This window comes from Coptis chinensis, chromosome 2 (genome assembly GCF_015680905.1).
Source record: "Coptis chinensis isolate HL-2020 chromosome 2, ASM1568090v1, whole genome shotgun sequence".
NCBI lineage: Eukaryota > Viridiplantae > Streptophyta > Magnoliopsida > Ranunculales > Ranunculaceae > Coptis > Coptis chinensis.
Window position 1 is genome coordinate 22748653 of NC_141457.1, and position 16461 is coordinate 22765113.

General features: G+C 35.3%; 1 long non-coding RNA gene across 1 annotated transcript; it reads left to right on the forward strand.

Moving 5' to 3' along the window:
• Positions 1–9441: 9441 nt before the first annotated feature.
• On the forward strand, positions 9442–10173 carry LOC147515397 (uncharacterized). The gene is made up of 3 exons (XR_015213427.1): positions 9442–9500; positions 9603–9679; positions 9977–10173. It is a non-coding gene; the product is annotated as an uncharacterized LOC147515397 (long non-coding RNA).
• Positions 10174–16461: the final 6288 nt, after the last annotated feature.

Consider the following 16461-nt stretch of genomic DNA (forward strand, 5'->3'; position numbering starts at 1 on the left):
TGTCCAAGATCACCTTTAATTTATGGAATTATTTTCTCATTTATTTTGAGTAATTTTAGGAGATTTGTTGGTTAGTTTAGGACTGTTTTTTGGTCAAAACTTAATCTTAACAAACTTTCTCACCGAGAGGTTAAAGATATTCGCTTGCCATTTATATGGAATTATGAACAGAGCTAAATATCATATTAACACTTCGTAATTTCGTTCTCGTTTTGTATGTACTATTACTATGCGTGTATGCCTGGTAAATTAGTTGTTATAAGGATTAAGGAATGGTGATTTACTGCTTTACAACATTTGAGAATTTTTCCTAACCACAAAAAAGATTCAAGAAATTTAGTAAAGGGCTCCCCTTCATTAATGGATTCTTGGCATCTTTCACATTACCCTATAGCAATACCTGACCAGAGGAGTACAAGTGGATAAATCATTTGAAGGACTGTTTGTCCTGATTGTTTAATTTGGTGACTGCAACACATGAGTGAGCAACTTGCCTACCAAAAACAAAACAGGAACTAACCTCATAAATTTAACAATGAGAAATGAGGTTGTACCAAAACGTAACAAAAGTACCTCATTTAATTTGGTTTTTTAATTTTGCCCAATAATGCCGGCATGCTGCTACCAAAAGCGGAAAGGAATCAACCACTCACAGGATCATGGCCTCGTGTAGGGTGGGGGGACAGGTTGTGGAGGTTTCTTATTTCTTATGTACTGTAAAAACTTCTGCTGCAGTGTAGAAGACAAAATTGGGCCACCAAAGAATCCGAGCTTGACGCTATTCTCAACTAGTTAATGCCCATGCCAATCTGCACTCAAAACACATTGCGTTTAAATAACTCTCCAAAATACCATCTCCATAGTAGCAGTGGATTAATGCTATAACCATTTCTAGCAATTTTATATTTCATAATCATTTCATGCGTACACTAAAGTGAGGTTATGACAATTTTATGCATTTCATTTCTCACAAACCAACTCATTATACATACCCTTTACATTTTGATAATTCAACACATAGAATGAGGAACAAATAAGGGGAGAGAGACTTGAATTAAAAGCATCTCCGTCCCTGTTAGAAATCGAATCCTAAGAACCCCAAATTTCTTAAAATATAGGATTCGATTTCTAACACCTTCGTATTTAGAAATCTAATGTATTTCACCGATATTTTCAATATTTAGCTCAAGTCCGTTTAAGGATGTTGTTCAGATAATCGGGCTACCTTGACAGCTTAAATTGAGATCCTATCTTAACAGCTCACCACATCCATTAGATTCCAGCCCGCCTAGAGAGGAAAGGTAACTTGGTCATTTTAGTTTAAATCCAAAAACCACCGGACTCCTCCTCCTTCCTCTCTTCATCTCTCTCAACAAAATCCAACCAGACTATTTCGTCATGGGTTTAATTTAAGTACTTCTGATTTACGTGTCTCGTGTCTGTCAATTGGTAAATTGTCAATTCTTTTCAACTATATGATTTAGAAAAGTGCCTGTACAAATAAGGAAATACTATAGAATGGCAGCTTTTGTTTCTTCTGTGTACGCAATACTTTCCATTAGACTTAGATGCTTGTTTCGTGGTCACTCTCCAAAAAAATCGGAAGCGATCCAACCCAAAAAAATCGGAAGCAATCCAACCCAAAAAAATAAGTAAAGTTTGTGATATAGTGAGTCAAACCTGCGACCCAGATGGAAACAAAAGTCGTTCCCATTAGTGCCAGATTCTAACCATTCAAATTAGGGTACAGTAGCCGTTAGATTTTCCTCAAATAGATCTGGACCAATTGGTAAATTGTCAATTCTTTTCAACAATATGATTTAGAAAAGTGCATGTACAAGTGTACAAATAAGGAAATACTATAGAATAGCAGCTTTTGTTTCTTCTGTGTACGCAATACTTTCCATTAGACTTAGATGCTTGTTTCGTGGTCACTCTCCAAACAAATCGGAAGCGATCCAATCCAAAAAAATCGGAAGCAATCCAACCCAAAAAAATAAGTAAAGTTTGTGATATAGTGAGTCGAACCTGTGACCCAGATGGAAACAAAAGTCGTTCCCATTAGTGCCAGATTCTAACAATTTAAATTAGGGTACAGTAGCCGTTAGATTTTCCTCAAACAGATCTGGACCGTCCTTTGTGTGTTATTTTGTCTTTTAGTGAGAAAAAAAAACCCTATATTATTAGATAGATAGATAAGCTTGATTAATTTCTTAGAAGGTTAATTCACCATAGACTGTGGCGTTGAATACTTGAATTACATTTTCAACATCTTGTTTTTTCAATGTTCGATCAGACTCAATGTCGTGTAGTTGTTGCAGTGCCCAAGTGTTCTTTGGTTACCAAAATTAAGACCCCTCATCTGGTTCAGCGATAATTGATCCAGCTTTGGTGAAGCCGAAGTGGTAATGACTCCTATAATGCTGCAAATTGACTATTGACAAGCTCCTCAAAAGAAGTGAGGGTGACTAGAATATCCTCCCGAAACTATATTTCCCAATTATTTTTCAGAAACTCTAGTGTTTTCAATTTTCAGTGGACTCCATAGATTATAATATTATACAACACTTAAAACCTTGTACCATAAAAAAATATTTGCTCAACTTAGTATTTTAAATTAGCTAGAGATCGACAAAAATAACATTTGATTTTTTTTTATAAATGCCAATTATTTATCGGAAAGAATCAAATGATTGTATATATATAATTAGAGGAAAACATTTACCTTTACCAAAAAAAAAAAAGGGAAAACATTTACTGTATCGTTCAACAAAACACCACTAACGATCTTGTCATATATATATGAGCTTTAAGTATTGTATATTGTTCTCAAAAATCGTTGTCAGCTGAAATCACACTTTTTCAAAAGGTGCTCTAATTAGGCTGAGTCCAATGGCTCTCTATCCCTTTAAAAGTAGTGTTAAAGTCAATAAAGTAGAAATTTAAAGTCAATAAAGAAAATTAAAATTTAGAAATTTAAAGTCGATAAAGTTGAAAGTTAAAAAGTCGGCATTTCATATTTCTTTTCATTCTCATTTTACTTTCTATAATGTAGAGTAAAATAAGATAGAAATAAATATGTCGACTTTAGCTTTTACTTTCTTAAATTTCCATTTTGTAGCCTACTTTATCGACTTTTAAATTTCTACTTTATTGACTTTAACACTACTTTTAAAGGGATAGAGAGCCATTGGACTCAGCCTTAACAATGAAAACACACACAACTTACGTCAGTTTCAACTATTAATTTTGCGATGGAGAAATAATGCAAAATATAAAACAAAATTGGTGAAAGACAAGCTATAAAAGTATAAAGCTCATATATAGAGAGACGCATTACGATGGGACCTTTGAAAATTTTATTAAATATCTCTAAGGTATCCTGCAACTAGATATCACGGCAAACATATGGGGAGAGTCGGGTCCTTCATAGTTAGTAAATTTGTGGACGGCAAAAATTCGATACGGCAATTATTCACCTAAGATTCGAAATTTTCAACAATAATACTTTTAAATATTCGGTCCAATAAAACGCTAACGGTAAAAATACAATATACGTGTTTTAAACAGATATAATATGAATGCATTCCTTTAAAATTCGACTATATATTTTACATTTAAAACTTTGATATATAAGTACATAATGTTTTTATTTTTCTTTCTACAATTTTATTCATGAAAAAATAATACAAATGTCAAATTTTTTGTTCTACTTAGTATTACTAACACATTTATTTTTGGTTCCAACTAAGGCCCGGCCCGTTTTTTTGAATTTCAAAGATTCGGACATTATAATTCGGCAATTATAAGGTAGGCCCAACCAATTCGCGAATTAAACCGTATCATTCAAAAATTCGCCGACTTATTCGTTTTATTCGCCAAACCTTATAATTTACGAATAATTCAGCGAATTACTAGCTATGGGTCCCTTACCACAATGATAAAAGATGAGAAAACGAAAGGGGATGGACCTGAGTACTTTGGAACATAATATCTATTTTTCTAACGAAAAATTGGAGTGTAGTGAATTTTAATTCAAAAATATCCTAGAAGATTTGGTGGATATGAATTATATATATATATACCCAATATACCATTCATCATTAAGATATTCGTATTAACTCTTTGCTTAAGAAATTGCAACAAGGCATTCCAGATAAATAGAAGGTCTTTAAGGTAGATGACACACCCAATCAAAGGTTATAGTGCCACTGGTGGCATTAGTGGTCATGAGAAAATGTCCTGTGTGGTAATGTTGAAATAACCGATTCTCTACCTTTCTGTGACAGCAACAACAAATAGTAAAAATCTGAAAATGTTGTAGTGAAGTGATCCCTAGTCACTAGAACCATAGTTCAGCAAAATAGGCAACTGCTTAGACCCGCAGCCTAAGGGCCCAATATAATTAAGCCCAATGCTTTATTTTCAGCCCACTATCGTTTTTCAAGCCCGTATTTAAGGGCTGCAGTATTGGCACTCTATAAAATAAGACTAGCACCTTTTTGGATGTTATATAGTGTCTGGACGTATCTTATTTAGTGTCTTGAATAGTTTATTTGGTGACCTATATCATCCAAAGGGGTGTTAGTCCCATTTTTTGGGGTGTCAATACCGCCCCCCTTATTTAAAGGTTAGATAACATATATTGGAAACTAGGAAATAACGTTGGATAACCATTTGTTTCCCTCGCATTCTCCAACGTTTCTCTCGCGTTCTCCAACTAAAACAATTTCTGGCATCCATTGGCATTTGAACTTTGCCTAGGGCCCTTGATTGTCTTGAGCGGCCCCTGATAGTTCATACTCTATTATCCATAGCATGATGTAGTTTGATGTAAACATTGGATCTCTCTTCCATAGTTCGGGATTTCGGAATTCTCGGAATTCTGACAAATTTAAAAACCGAAATTCATCAAATTTCGACCACTCTCATATTCGGAATTTCAATTGATTTCGAATAATTAATATTTCGATTCTATATTCAGAATTCCGATTTTTTGAAACACCAAAATATTGGACGGAATTCTGAAGTTTCGTTCGGAATCACGAACACTGCTCTTTTCTGCGGGTTTGTCTAATATTCTGTCTAACAGTCTAATTATCTAAAGGTTATAAATCAAAGACCATGAATATTGAGTAGTTGAGAATGCTCCCAGTGACCCACGTCAGCCCCACTTTTTTCTCTGAGACTGAAACATCAGATTTTACAATAATTCGGCTAAAAAAAACTAAATCAGATTTTTGCAGATTTCAATTGTTCGTAACCCAAACAAAGATAAAAAAACAAAACTCTTCACAAAAAAAAAAAAAAAAAAACTAAAAAGGTCTCCGCACAGATATACATGTTCTACATACAGAACAATATCTCTCCACAAAAGCTATAAGCAAACTATTAATCCCTAACAAAATCCAACGGCAAAAACTAAAAAAGTTGTTTATCTCTTCTTCCTCGATCTCCAATAAATCCACTCTTCATCAGCATACCACTTCTTATTCACCGCCATTACCACCACACTTGGTACACATTAGCCTCAAGCCATGGTCACCACCACAAATGCAACGAACTTTTCTTGGGCACCCATTTACAAGAAGCCACTATCTGAAACTCTGGTAGGAATTGAAGTGTATTCTTTATGGCAGTACTGAATCAAAACGAGTTCCAGAAGCATGCGCGCAACTATTAAGGTACTTTCCTCAAAGTCCGGATCTCTATTGTAAATTTTTTTTGTAATAGGGCGAGTTTTTGTTTTTGGGTCATTGAAATGAGTGGGATTTGTGTGCTTTACAATAACTAATGATTGCATACAAGAAGTAAGTATAGACTTTCCAACGTTGGCTTACAATATTAATTTTGGCACAGTATAATAATGCTTGATTTATCATTTTTTTCCTTTTAGCCCTTTCACTTTCTCCACCCATTGGCCACTCATATTAATAACTCCAATCTTCCTCATATTTTGAGTTCTCACCTTGATCATTTCAAGTTTTTTAGTGTCCAGGCAGAAAAGGTCTTGAAACTTTACTTTATTTTGTTTGTTTCAAAGTTCATTTTTGTTCAATTGTGGTACGGTATTGTGGTTTGATCCATTTTCTCTCTGTTTTTGTTGAATATATAGATATCAACATTGGTGTTGAAAGTACGTGGATCTTAACTGTGCCAAATGTTACAATAAAATGAGGAAAACTCTTTGTCAATTTCACTATGGTGAGTTCTTTTTTATGTCATTTTCATACGTGTTAAATCTTTTTAGTTATTCTTTGTATCTTATTTATAATCTTTTTTTCTTAAAGTGTTATGTTATTACGTTTCTGGTTGTGTATATAAAAAGTAGAATTAAACAAGAAGTGATACTTAGAATGATATTTCGTGGTCTGTTTTTGGAACAAGAGAAATCCATAGCCAAAAAATCGATAAGAAGCACGGTACGTGTAACACCCCAAAATCAATAAAGATTATGATGCGTTAATAAGATTACTTTCAACATTAAAATTTAAATAAACCATCATATATTTTTTTTCTACAAAAAATCCGGCAGAGTTTCCTTTGTATATTCAACATATCATATACCTAAACCTGTCGTAACCTGAAAAAATCAAAATAACCTAATATGCATATATCAACCCTTCCAAGTTATATAACTTTACATAGTTTGAAAACCAAAACATATCTATATACAACGCAACCTAAATATATACAACCCCATCAAAACATATACACAACACCTTCCAAAAGATAAAGTATTGACTACACTACAACATATACATACATACAGTGGAAATAAAAGGTTAACTATAAACAGCTTCACTCCAAAGCTTCTACTCCTCGTGCTGCTCTACATACTCCACTAAACTCGTACTGACATCTTCGACAATTATATCTGAAAAAGGGAGATAGGGGGGTGAACAAAAGTCCAGTAGGAAGATACAACTGCTATTAATCATCATAAAAACATTTCACGCATATATATAATATTCTAGTATAAGCTTAAACATTTAAATAACCAATTTAACCTTCATAGCAATATCTAGCTACCACAACCTGAGTACATTCCACAAATCAAACCACATTCTAATTAATCTACAGAGATAAATGGATGCCCAGAAAAGTATGTGGGATTTCCCGGATTACGTTAAGAATGTTTTCATCTATTAGAAACCCCATAACCACTAAGAGATGTATTCCTTAACCATCCAATATAATTCTTTGTTGCCGGACGAATACAAAGAATTATATATAAGGAATCGCAACCAACCCTCTTCCAAAGATCCCAGAGTATCGATATACAAGTATTTAGAATAAACTATGGCCCGCGACCTATTTAAACTACAAGCCCGCGGCTAATTTAAATGACAAAGCCCGCGGCCAATTTAAATGACAATGGCCCGCGGCCAATTTAAACGACAAGCCCGCGGCTAATTTAAATGACAAAGCCCGCAGCCAATTTAAAAGACAAGGCCGCGGCTAATTTAAATGACAATGGCCCACGGCCTATTTAAACGACAATGGCCCACGGCCTATTAAAAGACAAGCCCGCGGCTATTTTAAATTACTTACACCCTTAATCAATACTTACCATTCTTTAATCCTGTAATCATAACTGATAACTCAAAAATATAGCAAGCTACACTATCAACTAACTTCCATCTCTAAAACCAATACCATATATAACCAATCATTCTACAACACAGCTAAACAATCACACGCATCACATCAAAATATCATACAATATATATTTTTCATAAATGACTAAGAGAAGTAATATCCACCTACTTCTTCTACTCAAGAACCTAAACCCAAGCCTCGGTTAACTCGCAACCACTAGTTCTCTTCCATTCCAAATCACTGAAATAAATATTGGTAACTAATATTAATCATTAAGTCATACTCTAAACTTACAAGAATTCTCTAGTTTCTAACCGTAATACCAAACACTACTACACTCTACATGATTTAAAATTCATCGACGACAATCAAAATACACTCTATTGTTACTGTTCATATCCTCCATTCAATATAATCAACTAACACAATGAAAATTACAACTACTCAGCTTCAAATTCGTGTTTCTTCAAATACCTAACAAAAACCCATGAAAAATCATGTCTAAACACTTAACAACTAAAGAATATTGTATGGTTCTCATAGCATAATGATAGGGTAGTGTTTAAATCATAAATTCTACTCAAAATACGATTCTAGATGATAAGAAAAGAAGAAGAAGCAAAGATGACGGAAAATCAGCAAACTTACCACTTAAAAGCTTTAAATTCGTCACCCAAATCAATACCAAAACCACCCTAATCACCTAGAGAACTCAATTCAATCATTTCTAAACAAAACCCCTCTAAATTTTGTTTGAAAACGCAAGCTTTCTTTGAATATCGAAATTGCTTTCTTTTAAAACAAAAAAACTCTGTTTTTGTAAAAGGTTTTATGTTTATCTACTAAAACTCTTAAACAAATAACATATTTATTATAAAGCCCTCCCTTTGTTTCAACTTAAGCAAATAAGCCCTCCCTTCTTTCTACTTTTAAAAAAAAAACCTTTTTCTATACTAACACTTTATTAAAAGTAATATATATATACCTAACCAAAGCTAACACTCCAAATAAATTAATATTATATTAACAACTAATATCAATAGTAATAAAGATTAATCCACCCATAAACCTTGCATCATTACAGTACGATTACAATAATTGGTCATTTCGACCAGCAAACATTCTCAAAGAAGCTCAACAGCAATGAAGGCAAAGTAATAAAAGGGATAAAGATCAAACAAAATGCCAAGAAGGAAGAAGAGAAACCAAAGCCAAAGCAAGCCGATGCGAAACCCAACAAACCAAAGCAAGCCGATGCAAAACCCGACAAGCCACAGGAAGTAAAGGCCACCGAGAAGCCGAAGAAAGTAGAAGAAGCCAAATCAGATCCACCAAAACTAGCATTTTAACTTGCATTTTTCTGCCTTCTTCGGGTGCATGTAGATAATGATATTGGTGGATGATGCTGGGGGAGCGTGGGCACGGATTGATCATTCACCATGGAATGGTTGCACATTGGCTGATTTCGTCATGTCATTTTTTCTCTTTATTGTGGGTGTTGCAATTGCTCTTGCACTTAAGGTACGTGCTACATATAGTGATGATATGTTCAAACCTCAAAATATACAAATAAGCTGATAGGAAGTCGTAAACACACTTCACCTCAGCTTCAAATCTGATAAATAAAGTATCAAACTTTAAAATGAAAGGGATGAGTTCGAATTTCATAAAGGATGTCTGGGATTTTTTTTGTGACATGGCCTGGCTAGCATATTTCATAGTAGTGTATCCATATGTCTACATTACTGCGCAAGATTAATTTCTGAAACCGAATGAAGATGATCTCATATTTAGCTGTTCTACTATTAATTTGCAGAGAATCCAAAAGGTGGGAGATACGGTTAAGAAAATTATCATTAGAACGATAAAGTTTCTCTTATAGGGAATTATTTTGCAAGGTAATCTATGGAAGAAATTTAGAAATAAAAGTTATGCACGAAATATTTCTTATTGTTAACTTTTCTGGCTTTTTTCTAACACAACTTTCTATATGATTGAAGGTGCCTACTCTCATGCTCCTGACGACCTCTCTTATGGAATTGACATGGAGCAAATCCATTGGTGTGGCATTCTTCAGGTTTGCTAACCCTTTTTTTTTTGTTCATATTTTAGAAAAACAAAACTGTGAAAGCCCAGGAAACTAAGGGTAAATTTCAACTTGGGCTGTACTAGACCCATAACATGCAATGACACAAATTTGGGTTGAGTTAGCAATCCTACTCCATCCTACGATTCTAAATGCATGATTTGATCCAAAGACTGGTAACTAGGCTTGGGCCTTTCTACGCCAATTGATCATAGCAAGAGCTATCTAATTTCTTAGCCGATTGCCGGATTCAAATAATTTCTCAAGAATTCATTATTTTACTTGCAGAGAATTGCTTTGGTATACTTAATTGTCGCTCTAATAGAGACTTTCACTACAAAGGTCAGACCTACAGTACTTAAATCATGACATTTCTCCATTTTCAGTGCATATCATTGGCAATGGTGACTGGTGAGCAATATAAGACGCAAAAAGATAAAATATAAGAAGTCTTCATCGTAAGAATGCAAAACTTTAATGGCTTATTATCAATGTTCCAGGCTTGGAGGGTTTATCGCCTTTCTTATTTACATGATCACAACATTTTCATTGTATGTTCCTGATTGGAGTTACGAGTTTGATGAGGATCATCAGATCAAGAAGTATATCATACGTGTATATTCCTGTTTCTCCTATGTGTTACATAATTTGTTCTCATTATAAAAAAAAAAAAAAAAACATAATTTGTTACCATTGTTGACATTATCGCAATCGAGATGCCATTATACATATTTGTAGGCAAATTTTGTTTCATTGAAATGGTATTGTATATGTCTTGATTTGGAGTTTTGGGGAGCTTCAACTTCTGATTTAGCGTCATTTGCTTCTGTTATGTTTTGCATGCGTGTGTAATGACTAATGAGAGTAAATGAGTAGTGGTACACTACTTAGTAGTTTGAAACAAGATTCAAATGATATTGCGTAGGAATTTCGAACTAGCAGGATTTGAGTCAATTAATAACTATTTATGGTATTTGTGTTAATGGACAAATGTGTTTTTTTTGTTCGATGATTAGTATTTCCATTTTTATCAGGTATTTGATGATTTTGAAAAACCATTAATTCTCAAGTTTGGCATGGAACTAGCTTGGTGTTTGATACCGTTGAGAGCGGTAGATTCAGTCAGTCTTAGTATTATAGAAATGTAACAGGCACATTAAATATTTGTTTCCAAAAGGTTTTGATTGGCTTTTATTACTCATTTTGCTCTTGATTGGATTCTATTTACTGATTGGGTTTTATTTTTTTTATTTTTTAGTTTTGAATATTGAATCCAATAACAGACAAATCATTGCGAAGCTTCTGTCGAGATTTTACATTTTCTATTTTGTATTTTGTACAATGTTAGTCTAACAAGTAAGTTTGTGACTTTCATTCTTTAACAAGTAAGTCAACTATTCAATGATGGTCTTCTAAATTTAATCCCTTAATGTCACCTCTAACAGGTCTGTTATTGAGTTGGTGATTAAAAATGTTGTAACAGAGAAACTGGAAGGTCGTCATGCGATGAACCATTGTGAAATCTACCGCTAATTGGATTTATAGATGCTATTGTCACTTATGAATTTTAAAGTCTAAGGTTATTTCATTGCCTTTATATGTGTTAACTACATATAAAATTGTATATTTTATATGTGTCTAAAACTGGATAGATGCATTCTTTTAGTTACGGCAATAGTATTACCAAAAATAAGGGTGTTTAATTTCATGTTGTTACTATATCTATTCATCCCCAAAGTTCCAAAAATTTATGCGTTGACCTTGCCACTTAGAAGTCTAACTTGGGTATTGTTGGAAGTGGAACTCTGGTTATGTTTATGCCTGAAATGACATTGGAAAAGGTTCTTAGTATAATTTTAAGATTAGTTTTTTGAATAATTTGAGTATATGTACATCTTGAATGTCATTGGTGACGTTATTGATATTTAATAATTTACTATTACAATTCTCCATGAAGAATTTGTTTCTCTTCCTTCTTGCAGGTCAATATCACAACGACAATTTAGTCAAGACCTTATGGGAGATTAGACATGCACTTCAGGTTGGGAGCATAGAATTCCATAGGTAACACTAATATATTGGTGTTGATGTCAGTTTTTTTATGTGTAGATGTGGCAATTATCCTTAGTGTTAGTTGATAATATTTACATAACCTGATTTCTAAGAAATTGCTGACAATTTTCATCTTTTATTAAGGGATGTAAGGCACCTTGACATAATTTAAATTTCCAATGTTAATTAAAAACAAGTTGAGTTGGATCGAAAGGGATACACGTGTCGACGCTAGGAATGTGTTAGTGACTTATTAGTAGTCATGTGTAGTAATCAATTTTGCTTTAGTTTTACCTTAAGAAAAGTGTTAATTAATCAGGAGGTGATGGCTCTTTGCAAGATTTTTGTTTTGTCAAATTTCTTTGGACCAAACTACTTGAAAGGTACTTTGTTTTCACCCTTTCTTTTCCTGCTTTTGCAACCAATTAATGGTAAATCAACAGTTGCTATAGCTTTCATATTGGATAGTTATTGTAAGATATTAGCTGAAAGCCTGAAACCTTTGCCTACTTCCTGTATTCATGGCTGCAACTACTTTTTAACAATAATAATATAGTCCACTCTACTCTAGCATTCATATATAGCAATGGGTTATGGTGCTAACCAGTCGGAAGACACGCACATAAGTGACAATTGATAAGCAAAAAACATGGATGCCAAGCTCCGTAATGAATTAGTTGTAGGTCTAACATATATAGTAGGATCTCAAAAAACACAATCCTTGCACATTTTTTTAGCTTAGATCTCAATTAACTGATTTTGCTTCGAGCAAGAAAAATGGTACCGCCAATTTGTGGGAGAATGATTATATTGTCCTGTCCTTTTTATTTAGACTGTTTTTAGTGGACTATTATGGTAGAAAGTATTTTAAAAATTGGATAATGTATTGGGTTTTTGGTCTTGGTACTAAGTCTTAACAAATTCTTTACGTTGTCCAAGAATTGCCTTTAATTTGTCTTGGAAGCGGTTCGGATGGATTTGCTTTTGGTCTATGTTGATATGACATTGCTGCATTATAATCCTATCAAATAGGTGTAAATTAGCATGATTGAGTATGTAGTTTGTTACACTTCTCTATAACTAACAATTTATAAGGCTTCTCTCTCTCTCTCTCTCTCTCTCTCTCTCTCTCTCTCCTGAACATTTGGCGGGATTGAGTCTCATGTTATACTTGTTAAGCCTATCAAAAACAAGTTAAAGATCGGAAAGATGATCACCTGTATCCTTCGATTTAATGACTATATCATCGATATAAGCCTCCATTATTTTTCCCAACAGATCGGAAAAAATTGTATTGAAGAGTGAAATCCATTTCACCCAAAAGATTTAAACAGACAGACGCCCCCGGTCGAGCCTATGTGGAAGGTAACACCTGCCATTACCTCTTACAAGAGTTAGAGATTTTAAACGGTACACACTTTCGGGCCCGACTGGAGATTGACTTTTTCTTTGTGTGTAACCAACCTATCTAGGTCAGTAGTTTGTCTGGGATTGTGGTCTTCCCTCTAGTTGCTTATGTGACACCTTCCATCCCTGCCTGGTCGGACCTGTCTGGGATGGCAGTTTTTCTCAAATCTGCGAGGTCGACCTTCCCTGTCAGGTCGGTCCAATCTAGGATGATAGTTTTCATTATACTTTCTTCAGTGACGCCTTTTTTCCCTGTCTGGACGGACCTGTCTAGGATGGCGATTTTCCACAAATCTGCGAGGTCGGCCTTCCCTGTCGCCGTCGGTCCAACGGGATGCGCTTTTCCTTATACTTTTTATTGCGCGGACGTCTTTTTTCTCATGCGGATGGACTGTCTAGGATGGCAGTTTTTCTCAAATCTGCGAGGTCGGCCTTCCCTGTCAGGTCGGTCCAATCTGGGATGAAGTTTTTCCTTATACTTTCTTCTGCGACGCCTTCTTTCGGAGGCGTTTGTATCGCCGTTTGCGGTAGCGGCGGCGGCGGTGGTGCTGCTTTCCGAAACCTAGTAACAAAAGTACGTAACTTTTCGTCACGTTGTTGCTTGATGTTCAAAAGTGAGTTGATATCCTTTGGCGTCTTGCAATTGTGGCAGAAACGATTAACAAACTGATTTTCTAGTTCATTGTATTGGCAGAAACGATTAACAAACTGATATCCTTTGGCGTCTTGCAATTGTGGCGTAATGTTTCTCCCTTTAGAGTTGATGGAAAAAAGCTTATACATGAGCGGATCATCTCCACCCCATAACACCAACTTATTTTTGAACGATAGAACATGCAAGCCAGGATCTCCTTCCGACTCATCATAAAGTTCAAAATCGGGTTGTTTGAAGTCGGGATGGTGGTAAGCTTCTTGAATGTCGAGCGAAAACTTATCAAGTACGCCATCATTGACTGTCAAGTTTTTCATTCTTACATCCCTTGACTCTCTATCGTTAAGTTCTTTTGCAATCAACTCTTTCAACTGTTGTTCTGTTAGAGTTAAAGTATTGGCTCGAACAACTAGACACCCCCGGTCGTGCCCATGTGGAGAAGGATACCTTCATTATCTCTTATTGGAGTTAGAGATCTTTGGCGGTACGCACGATCAGCTTCGACCGGTGATTGTCTTTGTTTATCCCTGTAACCAGCCTGTCTAGGCCGGTAGTCACCCTTGGCCGGGTGGTCGAAATAATTATACCACTTCTCTATGTTTTGTTACTCTTGTCTGGGATGCCCGCCTTCCCAGTCATGTCGGACATATCTCGAACGGCGGTCTTCCCTGAAATTGCTTCTTAGAGGTAAATCTTCCCTTTGAGATCGGACATGTCTAGGGTAGTAGTTATCCCTGCCAATCCGATTCTCCCCATAAGTACGGGTAATAAGGTCATTACTCTTAGAGCGTGCACTGGTTGATTGTGTTTGAGAAATAACACGTTGCTGAGGATAATGAAGTGGTTCTTCAAGACAATCTCATACACTGGAATGGCCTGCGTCCCTTCGTGGTCGCCTTGAAGTTGTTGAATTTTGTAAAGATCGCCCACCGCCTTTGCCTCTTTTTGCCTTCCTTCTCAAGTTCCTATTTAAATTTTTGACTCGTCGTAACTCACGTTCAACCGTATTAGGGGTGAATTGGCTGTTACTATCACCTTTTCCGTTAGTTGGTGTGAGAGTAATGTCCACTTCCATATCTATGTCAACTGAAGGATCGACATGGACAGACGGCGGACCGCATGGAGGATTACTAACTTGTCAGTTTTCTTGTTGCAAGACTGTTAGGGTTGGTGCCGGCGGTTGTACTGCCTTTTGCGGTGGCGGTGGTGGAGGCGGGTGGCGTCATGCCGCTACTGATTGGATGTTGTCGAATTGATCCTACCACTAGGAGCAACTTGATTGTTCAACGGTTCTTGCATTGGCCGATTTGAATTTCGGGGGTTGCGAGTATTATTAGCAGGAGGAATATGTCGACTATTTGGTCTGCTTCTTGTGCTTACCATCTTGATTGTTTCACGTGATAATGAATTCTAAAATCCCCACAGACGGCGCCAATTATGTTTCGGCAGTAAACTGCTTCAACACAACGAGAGCAATGGTAAAAAATGCACTAAGAAACAGAGGAATTTGATGTTGGGGGAGATGAAACTGAACCAAATAATGGCTGCCTACGTACCCAAGATCTATTCTCTAGGGATCAAGTTTCAACGTAGTTCTTTATGAAAAATAATGTGATATTTATATAGGTAGAGTAGAGAGTCTTTGTAGCTCAAGTAATCATGTTGTTTGAGTAATTGTGATAGAATATAACTGTCAACTGATAATTATCTCTTTGATAATAAATGAATCTTGACATAAATCAATGTACATTAGTGGCAAGCCATGTGGCTAAGGTTCAGCCTTAGACACATGAGTTAATGGGCATGTACATTGATCCATGGTATTGTAAATTGGGCTTTAGCCCTGTTGATTAAATGAATAAAATAGAGACCCCTACTAATGGACGTTTGCCACGTAGGTGGGGGTCGAAACACAAACCAACGGAGATATCAATCAGGTACTTCCATAACACTTCTAAACAATTTAAGTTAGTTTAAGTTTTAATTTGTTGTGTGATGAGTTGGTTTGTTTGTATGATTAACCCTAACGCTGTGATTGTCTTCTCTGACTCATGAAAAGCATGGAGTAGCAAGATATATAAAATGGGCCGAAAAGAAAGGTTGTCAGATTTAAGTCTACTTTCCTTTGTCTCCCAACCAAATAATTGATTTTGTTTTAGATGAAGTCCTATTTTGGGAGTTAGTTTATTTATTTATTATATTTTTTTTTCTATTGTTTTATTGGTCATTAATACTGAGTAGTTGAGTCAGTGAAACACGTCAGCCCCCTTTTTACTCTAATAAAGACACGTCACCCGCCGCAAAAAAAAAAAAAAAGTAAATCCACGCCCTTTTCAATTGTTCGTAAAAAAACCAAAAAATAGAAAGCACAAAAGAAAAACCTCTCTCTTTCTCTTATCTCCATTCTTAAACAAAAAGAAACCTGAAAAGTGAGAGCTCTCCAAAGTAGTAACTCAGGAACCCTAACTTACTGCAAGGATAGAATATGCAAAGTTTTTTTTTTTATATCAATTGATTTTTTATATTGTTTCCGAACATCTTTATGAAATTAGGGTTTATTGTTAAAATTTTGATTTTGCAAGAGTTGAATTTATTACTTCGAAATGGTGGTGAAGAGTAGAGAGAGAAGAAGAAGTTAATAGAGGCCGAAATTGAAGAATTG